At 41.7% G+C, this 11082-nt stretch overlaps 1 long non-coding RNA gene across 1 annotated transcript; it reads right to left on the bottom strand.

The window, feature by feature from the left end:
* Window positions 1–7035: 7035 nt before the first annotated feature.
* LOC123184798 (uncharacterized) lies at window positions 7036–7976 on the bottom strand. The gene is made up of 2 exons (XR_006493083.1): window positions 7792–7976; window positions 7036–7324 (listed from the first exon to the last, which is right to left on the bottom strand). It is a non-coding gene; the product is annotated as an uncharacterized lncRNA (long non-coding RNA).
* Between the last annotated feature and the right edge of the window lie 3106 nt (window positions 7977–11082).

The following is an 11082-nucleotide window of genomic DNA, read 5'->3' as shown; positions in this document are numbered from 1 at the left end:
TGGAATTGGAGCGCAGCATCCGACGATGCTCCAAACGGTAACATATTCACAGTTGAATTCCCAACTGATGATGATGCAGGGGAGGAAGTCCAGGTGGTTGCAAGACACCCAACCAAGGTGACCACGATGGTAGTGATCATCATGGTGCCGACACCGATGATGACGCGCATGGGTCGCAAGGTGATAGCGACAACGACGCGCAAGACACGGGTAGAGATCTCGGCAACAACATCGACAACGAGGCGCATAGTGATGATGACAATCAAGATGATGGTCACGATCACGACGACTACGCCGGCGACGTGGATGCCAACGACCCGACATCTACCACGCCCGATACTCAACCGTCTTCCTCAAGTGCGACGCCGACACAATTTGTGTCGCCTCCTTCGCAAGCCACAACGGATTCTTTCGGGCCTCGTCGCTACAAGACCCTCAAAAAAGTCTACAAGTACGCAAAGCCAGTTACGCTTGAGTACTCCGATTTGTGTTTACTCGGAGTTGAGGAGCCGGCGAACTTCGTAGAGGCGAGCAAAAGTTCAAGTTGGATGCACGCCATGGATGAGGAGATGAAGGCGATTGAGAGCAATGGCACGTGGACTTTGGTAACCCGACCTCCGAACCAAAAGGAGATAGGTTTGAAGTGGGTTTACAAGTTAAAGAAGGACACGAAGGGTGCCATTGTGAAGTACAAAGCAAGACTCGTTGCAAAGGGCTACGTACAACGTCAAGGAGTTGACTATGAGGAGGTGTTTGCACCGGTTGCTCGAATCGAGACGGTGAGAGTGCTCCTAGCTTTGGCAGCACAAGAGGATTGGAAGGTTCATCATATAGATGTGAAATCCGCTTTCCACAACGGCGACCTCAAAGAAGAAGTGTACGTGGAACAACCCTTCGGCTACGAGAAGAAAGGCGAAGAAGGAAAAGTTTACAAGCTCAAGAAGGCACTTTACGGGCTGAAGCAAGCGCCAAGAGCTTGGAACGCAAAGTTAGACCGAAGTTTGATCTCGCTCGGGTTCAAGATATGTCCCCTCGAGCACGCGGTCTATACAAAGAACTCCAAAGGATCAAACCTGCTAGTTGGAGTTTATGTGGACGATCTGATTATCACCGGAGATAGCGCACAAGAAATTGAACGTTTCAAGGCGCAGATGAAGAAAAAGTTTAGCATGAGCGATCTGGGATTACTCAGCTATTACTTGGGCATCAAAGTGAAGCAAAGCTCCGGAGAGATTTCCCTATGTCAATCGGCTTATGCGGTCAAGTTATTGGACAAGTGTGGCATGACAGATTGCTACGAGACACAAGCTCCAATGGACCAACGCCACAAGTTGAGCAAGCGTAGCTCAAATCCGCCGGTGGACACCACAATGTATCGAAGCGTTGTGGGCAGCCTAAGATATTTGGTGCATACCCGACCTGACTTGGCTTATTCAGTCGGGATCGTGAGTCGGTTCATGGAGAATCCGACAACCGAGCACATGAGCGCGGTCAAGCAAATCTTGCGCTATGTGAAAGGCACTATAAATCTTGGCTGCACGTATAGAAAGGGAAAGGAAGGATTGGTCCTCCATGGATACTCAGATAGTGACATGGCAGGTGATGTGGATGACCGGAAAATCACAACGGGCATGATATTTTATCTTGGCCCAAATCCTATTAGCTGAAATTCTCAAAAGCAAAAGGTGGTTGCGCTGTCTTCATGCGAGGCAGAATACATAGCGGCAAGCACGGTGGCTTGTCAAGCAGTGTGGCTAAGAAGACTCCTAGCTAATCTTGCAAAGCGGGAGGTGCAGAAGGTGTCACTGAAGATTGACAACCAAGCTGCAATCTCATTGTGCAAAAATCCGGTTCATCATGAGAGGAGCAAGCACATCGATACCCGGTTCCACCATATCCGGGAGTGCATTGAGGAAGGGATGATCGAAGTTCAGCACGTGAACACGAAGGGCCAGCTTGCCGACATTCTCACGAAGTCCCTCGGTCGACAGAAATTCATCAAGATGAGGAAGAAAGTCGGAGTTCAAGCAATGGAGACAAAGCAATCAGATTAAGGAGGTGAATGTAAGAATTAATCTAGTTATAGTATTAGGTATAGTCACATATTAGTCTAGAGTCCTAGTCCTAGTCAGTCTTGTTTTCACGTAGGTAAACCAGACTTGTGTATACAAGTCGGGGTTGGGTTGTGTTGGCCGCCGGCCGAGTCGGAGGCGTGTTGAAACGTGACATGTATCCTTTATATATTGAGCAAATAAACGAAAAAGGTGTAAGTCGACGCACCGCAAAAAGTACTTTTCTCTGTTTACAGTTTCGATCGTAAGTTTCGCCGGCTACACACGTACGGCAGAATCCATTGAGCTGCCTGCTAGCTTGCTTGCTAGCTGGTTGTACGTTCGTGTATCTCCAAAGGTTTTTAAGGGTTCAAAACCAACATGCTACTTAATTCTCAAAAAAAAAAAAAAACGTGCGTTCACATCACCATCCTGTGGAACCACGAGGCCTGATCCAGTGATTTCAGAGAACATTTACTATGTTTATGGATCACTACATGTTTTGCTGGAACAAGGTAAGATCATTTTTCAGTAACCATTTCATTTGAACATGCATCATGCTTTTCCGTATATAACTGAACATCTGAAGCAGCCATGGTGAATATATTTTTAAATTGCAAGTCAGCACCTCCCCGTTTGATTGCTATGGACTTCCTTATAAGAATTACAAGGGATTTTCTTAAATACTCCAAAGGAAAGAATAAATCTCTTGAAATATAACTTTATATGTATTTATTAGCAAATGTTGTAATATGTATAGAATTAGTTCCTTTCTAAGGCCCTCATATCATCACATTGATGAGTTGATAGAAGCATCTACTGGGAATCAAGTGTTTTTTGCGAGTGTATTGGGAATCAAGTGTTACATGGCTGCAGGAGATAGGGCCTGCTAAGGCCACGTGGATGTGGTGACCGAAGCAACTACATTATGACTCCAGGGTCTGCTAAGGTTCTATTTAAATCATACGATGAGCAAGGGGTCCGCAACATACACACATAGTTACAAATCTGGAGCACCATTTAGTTTGTTGGCTAGCAGTATGAATCAGAACTGGGTACTTTTATCTGTTGCGAATAATTTAAATATATTTTTAGTGATTGTGTGTGCATTTATAAAAATCTGAAGGTGGTCATGATTGGGCTGACCAGTAGGCTTTTCTTCTGTGTGAACAGAAGAAGGAAGATGGTACTTATAGAACCAAAGTAATCGATTCTTTATGTACATTTGTAGAAATTAAACAGAATAGATATAAGACGTTTTTGCACTTGTCAAATCTATATGCATTCTTATATAACTATTCTCTGCACTTTCCATAGCTACCGAAGCACCAGAACATCTCTCTTTGATGGCACTGAACAAGGTGGAATACGAGCACCAGCTTATTCTTCACATGAGATAGATGAACATGAGAATGAGCAAGCTATGGATTGATTCTAAGATCGAGTCAACATTCTCAAGAGGGTGAGTGCCACATAATGATTGAATATCTGAATGCTCCATCTTCTTTCTATGTAAAGAGTTGGTGTTTTCACATATTGATTGTGCGTGTTTATATTCTCAAAAAAAAAAGATTGTGCGTGTTTATCTTTCAACTGTATCGCTTAGCTAAGATCATAAGAAGACATTTGTTGTTGTACGCTTTCTAAAAAGGAACATCTTTTCCTCGCAAAACTAAGACATGATCAACTTTAGGAATTGCAACTTTATAGACAGTAATAATCTAGATTGGTATCCATGGTAATCTAGATTGGTATCCATGGTAACCATGAGCAAAAGTAAGAGACGATCAACTTTAGGAATTGCAACTTTATAGACAGTACTAATCTAGACTGGTATCCATGGTAACCATGTGTGTTCCTGGATCATTTAGTTTGAATAGCCAGTGAGCAATTAAGCATATATTTTCGGCATGAGCCCCTTTAAATTGCTAGATGAGAAGGAACCTTAACTTAATGGGTCTTGTGAATTGTAATATACTATTTGGTTGAACTGATGCAATTTTCGTACTAATAAGTTTTCACTTTCTCGATGTGGGCGTAGGTGTGATTGACGCTGACTAGCGTTTCCGGTGGGCGTTGTTCTCTTCAACCACTCGGAGGCGGACTTCGTCGTGAAGCCCGGTGGCCACGTCACATGGATGATTGTCCAGGTGATTTTGACGCCGGGGGTCGCCGAGGTGGAGGATCTCGACGCCACCATCTGGGGGGGGGGGGGGAGGAGGAGGATTCGGGTCCACCGGCGTCTAAACTCCGAGACTTGGTAGAAACATCTAGAGGAGTGGTATGTTTAGGTTGGTGATGGAACACCAGGGAATGTACCCACCTTTTGATAATGGTTGTGTGTGTCGGATGTTAAATGGAATCTTGAGATGATTCGGTGACATTGGTTTGGTTTGCACTGGACGTATTACCATTCATGAGTACTACATCTAACCTTTTTTAATTCCTAAATTGTTAGTAGTAGCGTTGGTAATAAGTGAGCGCTACTAGTAGTTAGGTTAGTAGTAGCGCGGGTGCTACTACTAAATTGTTAGTAGTAGCGCGAGTACTACCTCACTACTACTAACCATTTAATTGTAGTGCGATAGTAGTAGCGCTAGTACCCGCGCTACTAATAGGCAGTTTTCCAGCGCTACTACTAGCCTTTTTTCTAGTAGTGAACAACAACTTTCTTGATCCGCAAAAGAACTTTAATGCCAGAAAGGCATTAAAAACTGGTATCAAACTGCAGGGAAAATCGTTTACTTGCAAAGACCTTCGAATGGTGAAGATCACATGCTCAAAGCATGATGGGAGAGTCCATAAGTTGGCAAATTTGTTAAGGGAAAATGGTATACCCCTTGAGTGGGAGTGCTTGTGAGTCATACCTTCTCTCTTGATACCATTTCGTATTTATTTGCATTATCGGTATTGCTTGTTTAGAGGGCAGGCCTGGCACAGTGGTGAAGTCCTCCCCGCTTGTGCTAAGAGGTCCTGGGTTCGAACCAGCCTCTCTGCATTGCACTTTGCAGGGTTCCTATAATCCCTCCCCAGACGTCACCTTGTGTGGGAGCTTCGATGCACTAGGTCTATCCTTAACCAGTATTATTACTTGTTTGTATGTTGTTGTGCTCTTTGCTGACAGATGTAAGCTGCATACTGTCCTTCTTCTGCTTTCCTTGAAAAGCTACATGATTTTATGTGCATACTTGTCACTGTTCTGTTAAACTGGAAATATGTTTGGTTAGCTTAAATATGTTCCTTTTGTACATGATCCTGGACTACACACTTATCTACTCCCTGATATTTCTACCAGATCTCCGCAGCCAGAAGCAGATGAAGGGGTTCTAGGGGATGTAACATCCAACATCCTCATTTAATTCGCTTTCAAAAAAGTTGGAATGTTCTTGCCAATGGCATGAGCTTAGAAGTTCAACTGGTATTCTAGCCTCTGATATAAATGCTCATCGTTTGAATACTTCAGACTTGAGAGTGGTGCATCTGAGTCTGTCATGTGTTGTGCTATGCTCCAGTAAGCATTGATGAGTTATAGGCAGCTTTAGTGCCGTGCAAATTCTGATGTCGTGTAAAAGGGAATGAACCTTCATTCAGATTTCGGCGATGAAGGTTTAACTTGAGGCCATTGTTGTCTAACTAGTTGCATATTACTAACTCTGGTCCTAAACGTAAACGGGCCAGCAACATGCAGCTGCGCCCACTGAACTCATAGTGCTGGTAACTGAAAGCACATCAAATCAACAAACACTCACGCACTCAGACCAAACGACGGTGCTGGGAATGTTATGATATGAATGAAACGCACTTAAAAGTGAATACTGATTTTAGGATTGCTTGCCACCATATATACCAGAATTGGCTCAAATAAATGTAAATATGCATAGTCTTCACTGCAACTGGCCGCGGGAGGGTGGAAGCGAACGACTCTGTGAGCAGCAGCAATCGATCATGGCGCGCCACACGGGGCAAACCGAGCAACCATAGACGGGTGGCAACGACATATTTGATGCCCTGTGTGAATAAAAGGCGTAATGCTGGAATTGTAGATATAAGTTTACGAATTATTAATTTCCCAGATGCATAGCCGTTACATCTCTGTATACATATCCATGCATGAGTATTTATTTCTTGCCCGTGAAAAATATCATTTATTCCCCTTCTTCAAAATTTCCTAATGGACAGAAACATCAAAGATTGACCCGCTGCGTTGATTAGTCACAGCGATGAGATCTATGGACAAATGTGGACGCACTCTTCCTGCGTTGGCCAGCAAGGTAGACCCGGCAACGTTGCACAACAGAACTCGACGTTCTCAGGGCGGTGCCTCCTCCCTATGCACATTTTTGGGAACGGGGTGTTGTCTTTTCCTATGGCATAGCCATCCGGAATACGAGGGCCACCTGATCTTCCGATCTCACCATCTGCATGGGCAGAGAGTGCATCACATGCATGCACATACATCAGACGGCGTGCGCCAAAAACAATATGGGCATGTTTGGTTGCCTGGGTGCATCTAGCATGCATTGCATGAAGCAGCTTGGTTGGGGTTGGCCTGGTTGAGCTGATGCAAAAATGAGTTGAGATGTGTGTTTGGTGCACTGCATGAGATAAGCCAGGCTCAGCTCAGATTTCGTTTGGTATCTTGCATCTGTGGTTGTATGGGAGAAGCAGGATACAACATATGTTGTTTGGTAGGTTGTATGATGTGGAATTTGACTCTATGGTGCTTGTACATGTATGTAAAATAATTGAAAGATAATTTTGATGACGTGCACTGCGACTTAGACATCTTTGCTGATTGAAGTAAGAATATATTTTCACATGTCTTAAAAAATTTGGTGACCATGTCTTCAAAATGGCAGAGATGACTCAAGCAAGAAAAACAAAATTTCAGCAGCATCTTGGTTGTTTTTATAAGTATATCAACAATTTTTATACACATAAGCAGTTTATGGTACAAATTAGCTAGAGAAATGCATCAGGATAATAGAGAGTGCAGATAAATCAAGTATCCAGTCCAAGTACATCTTAAGAGTTCACATATTATGGAGCCACAAATCCATATGGTCCATCTTACAGTCCAACACATACTAGAGTTCACATATTAGATAGCCAAAAATCCATTGTAAACCTTGAAGCTTCAGCGTATCTCGGGTCTTGCCGATGTCATTCATCTATATTAATGCATCACTGATTTATAAACCTAGACCCCCCGTCAACAACAATTTTAGAGCCACAAGCTTCAGTGTATCTCGGGTCTTGCCATTGTCGTCTATCTATATAAATTCAGCACAGATTTATAAATTAATAAAGCCATGAGCACTGATAATATTGACATCATTTGCATTGTCAAAACATAATAAAATATATGCAGAAATTAGCAAACTCTTGGGAACAGATCGCACAGATCCATGACAATCACAAAAATTACTAGCCCAATAACTCACATAGATGCATGCCAATCACACATATCCATAGGAGGGAAGGAGGTTCAGGACAGAGCATGTGCATGTGCATGGCGGCTGTGGGCATGAGTGTGCGTGTGGGGCAGTGGTGCTCGCAGCTCTACACAGGAGCGAGGGGAGCAGCTCCAATGGCCACGGCGGCCATGGCCGGGAGCTCGGCTTCGACTGCCGGCTCACATCCGCATCGGAGGAGCAGCAGCGCAAGGGCAGAGAGAGGTGAGAGGGGTCCGAGGGGGATGGGGAGAGATGGAAGAGGGATGGGAGGAGGAGGGTTCAACCTCTGCGCGGTGAGGATGCGCGCCGGCGACGTACTCGCGAGGCGACGGGGCGGCGAGATCTGTTCGCAGGAGAGATGAGAGGGGTGAGGAGAGCGGCGCGACTGCGGGTGTGAATCGACCGGGAGTGAAACGCTATCCTCTTCGCTCGCGTGGGTGCGGGCGTGGGTGCACGAGCGGCTGCAGGCTCGCGGCTACGGAACTCCTATGTGACGCATTCTGCGTCAACTAGGTGCGGCTTCGCACAGGAGCAGCTGACTGGCGGGCTTTGTGGGCCGCGAGGCGCGCGTTTTCCTGGTTTTGAACTGTTTCTACCGCTTCTTTGATTCTGCTTCGCGAAGTTGTTTCACTGATTGTTGTTCCTGCTGTTTTCCATTGTTTCTTCTGTTTCTACTGTTTCTTCTGTTTTCCTTGTATAAACTAAACAATGGTACAGTTTCAACTGTTTCCCAAAGAAACATGAAAGACAAAAACCTTGAATTTACTAAACAATGGTTGTAGGTTCCATTTTTATGAAACCAGGTGCTGTTCCTATTGATTCAACTAGTTTTTAATTATAAAAAACATGAAATTTCATTTTACATTTATTACAAAGTGGTACTTCTAAAACTGTCATAAAAGTGGTAAGCTTACATCTTGATGAAATTGAGTGATGATAGTATCACCAAGGCGTCATGAAAGACAAAAAAAAATGTACATGTCTTACTGCACGTTTTCATAACTGTTTCAGCTGTTTTCGGACATTGTTTACAGTTGAAGGTCTTGGAAGAAACTATAACTAGATCAGCAAGAGAAAAAAAAAGATAGCTCTATCGGTAAGGAAACATTTTTCCCATGGAAGTATTCCTTTGAGTTGAATCTTGCAGTGCACTTCCCTTGAAGGTGACAGTATTAATGAGACCCTTGAGAATAGAAAGAATAATTAGAAGAAACATATACACAATTAGAAGAAATTAATTTCACTGTTCGGTATGAAAGAACAGGCTCTAAGAAAATAACATCTCTTTTGTTTCCATAGGAGAGAAAAAAAATAGAGAACTTACATGTCTCTGCAGGAAAAAAGTTACTAACGGCAGCTGAATTTCATTGTCCTTGCATGTTACAATCTCAAAAAGAAAATTCTGACGTAGAGCTTGTAAATCATCCTACAGTATTTTAACATGTGAACAAATTTTTGGAATATTTTTTGACATGGAGCTTGTAAATTTCATTGTTCACATATTTTTTGGAATATGTGATCAAATTTCGGAAACAGGAACAATTTTTTGAATTAGTAAAAAAAAATAAACATGTGGATAATTTTTTGAATTTGTAAACAAATTTGGAAACATGAACATTTTTTGAACATGTAAACAAATTTTATGAAAACCGAAAAGTTTGAATTTCCCAAACATTTTTCGGAAATTGAACATTTTTGAAGTTTGTGAACATTTTTATGAAGCATGAACGATTTTTGAATCTTGAGAACAAATTTGGAAGCGCGGATTATTTTTTGAAGCACGAACATTTTTTGAACCTTGAGAACAAATTTTGAAACGAAGAACAATTTTGAAAAATCCTGAACAAATTTGGAAGCATGAACAATTTTGTAAAGCACGAACATTTTTTGTTTCTTGAGAACATATTTTAAAATAGAGAACAATTTTGAAAAATTCCAAACAAATTTGGAAGTGCGAACATTTTTGAGAAACGCTATTTTTGAGAAAAAAACATGAAGGTTGTATGAAACAGCGAACACTTTTAGAAATTGAGAACAAAATTTGTAAAAACTCAACAATTCGAAAAATGCAAACAATTTTTGGAAATGGGAACATTTTTGTAAAGTCTCCCAAAACCCGAACATTTTTCAAATTCGAAAACAAATTTTGGATACTTGAACATTTTTTAAAACTTGGAACATTTTTTGAAACTCCCGAACAAAACTTGAACACATGAACAGTTTTTAAAACTTGCGTACATTTTTTCGAAACTCCCGAACAAAAATTGAAGCATGGACATTTTTTGCAATTTGCGAACAATTTTTTAAATGGAAACATTTATGGAAACTCGCAGCAAAATTTGAAAACATGAACATTTTTTGAATTTGGTGAACAAATTTTGAAATTGGATTATTTTTTGAAACTCCCAAACATAACTTGAAACATGAACAAAAAGAAAATAAAAAGAAAAGAAAAAGGAATTGAAAGATGAAATAAAGAAACAGAAAAACGAAGAAAGAAAAAGAAAAGAAAGAAAAAACTATAAAGAAAAAGCAAACAGAAAAAACCAGTGAAAACCCGGTTCAAGAACCTTCCAGAAGGTTCCCAAAACCGTTCAGGAACCCTCCAGAAGGTTCCCAAAACCGGGACGCTGTATCGCCTGTGCTATCTCGTGACTGGGCCGGCCCATCTTGATCACTAGTCGCTCGCTTCTCTGTGCGAAGCCTCGACAACTGGACGCAGCGAGTGTCCAATAGGGTTTTCCCGCGGCTACGGCCGAAACTTCCGTGCGAGCTCAGCCTGGCTGGGGGGGCCTATTTTGCATCAGCCGGGCCTGGCCCATAGAGACGTGCAGCCTACCAAACATTGCGAATATTGCATGGCGGGTGCGATGCAAATGCGAGGCAACAAACCAAACACGCCCTATAAGAAGCTAAAAACAGGCACATACATACGACATGCATGAGAAAATAGCAATCCCTCCATTTTAAATGCAATGTTTTTAGCTTGTATTCAACAATTACTCTATATGTTATGTAACTTTTATGATATGAAAGCATACTAAATGATTTGCAGTACAAACCTAGTAACAGTATATATATATATATATATATATATATATATATATATATATATATATATATATATATATATATATATATATATATATATATATATATATATATATATAGCAATTGTTGGTCACAATCTCATCCTAACTTATGTAGTGTATGTTGAAAATGGATGAAGGATATATACTATCAGTTGAGGAGACCAACATGAGCGTGGAGCACCCAAGGAGCACAATGAACAAAAGTGCCCCTGCCTTGGCTTCCATCTGGCCGTTAAGTTTGCTGAACGCCATGTTTTGATCCCTAACCTATATGAGATACTTAGATGGATGATGAACACAACTGATGTGCTCAATCGAGTCAGGCCCTAGGCTATTTATATACCAGGACACAACACACAAGGTAGACTCAGTCAATTCATTATAATGACAAAAATAAATAGATATCACACTTCCATAGGATAAGATAAGCACGCGACTAATTAAAGCACTCCTATCTTTAAGTTATAAATGGCATATGCATTA

This window comes from Triticum aestivum, chromosome 2A, assembly GCF_018294505.1.
Source record: "Triticum aestivum cultivar Chinese Spring chromosome 2A, IWGSC CS RefSeq v2.1, whole genome shotgun sequence".
NCBI lineage: Eukaryota > Viridiplantae > Streptophyta > Magnoliopsida > Poales > Poaceae > Triticum > Triticum aestivum.
This window is presented reverse-complemented; position numbering and strand designations above follow the sequence as displayed.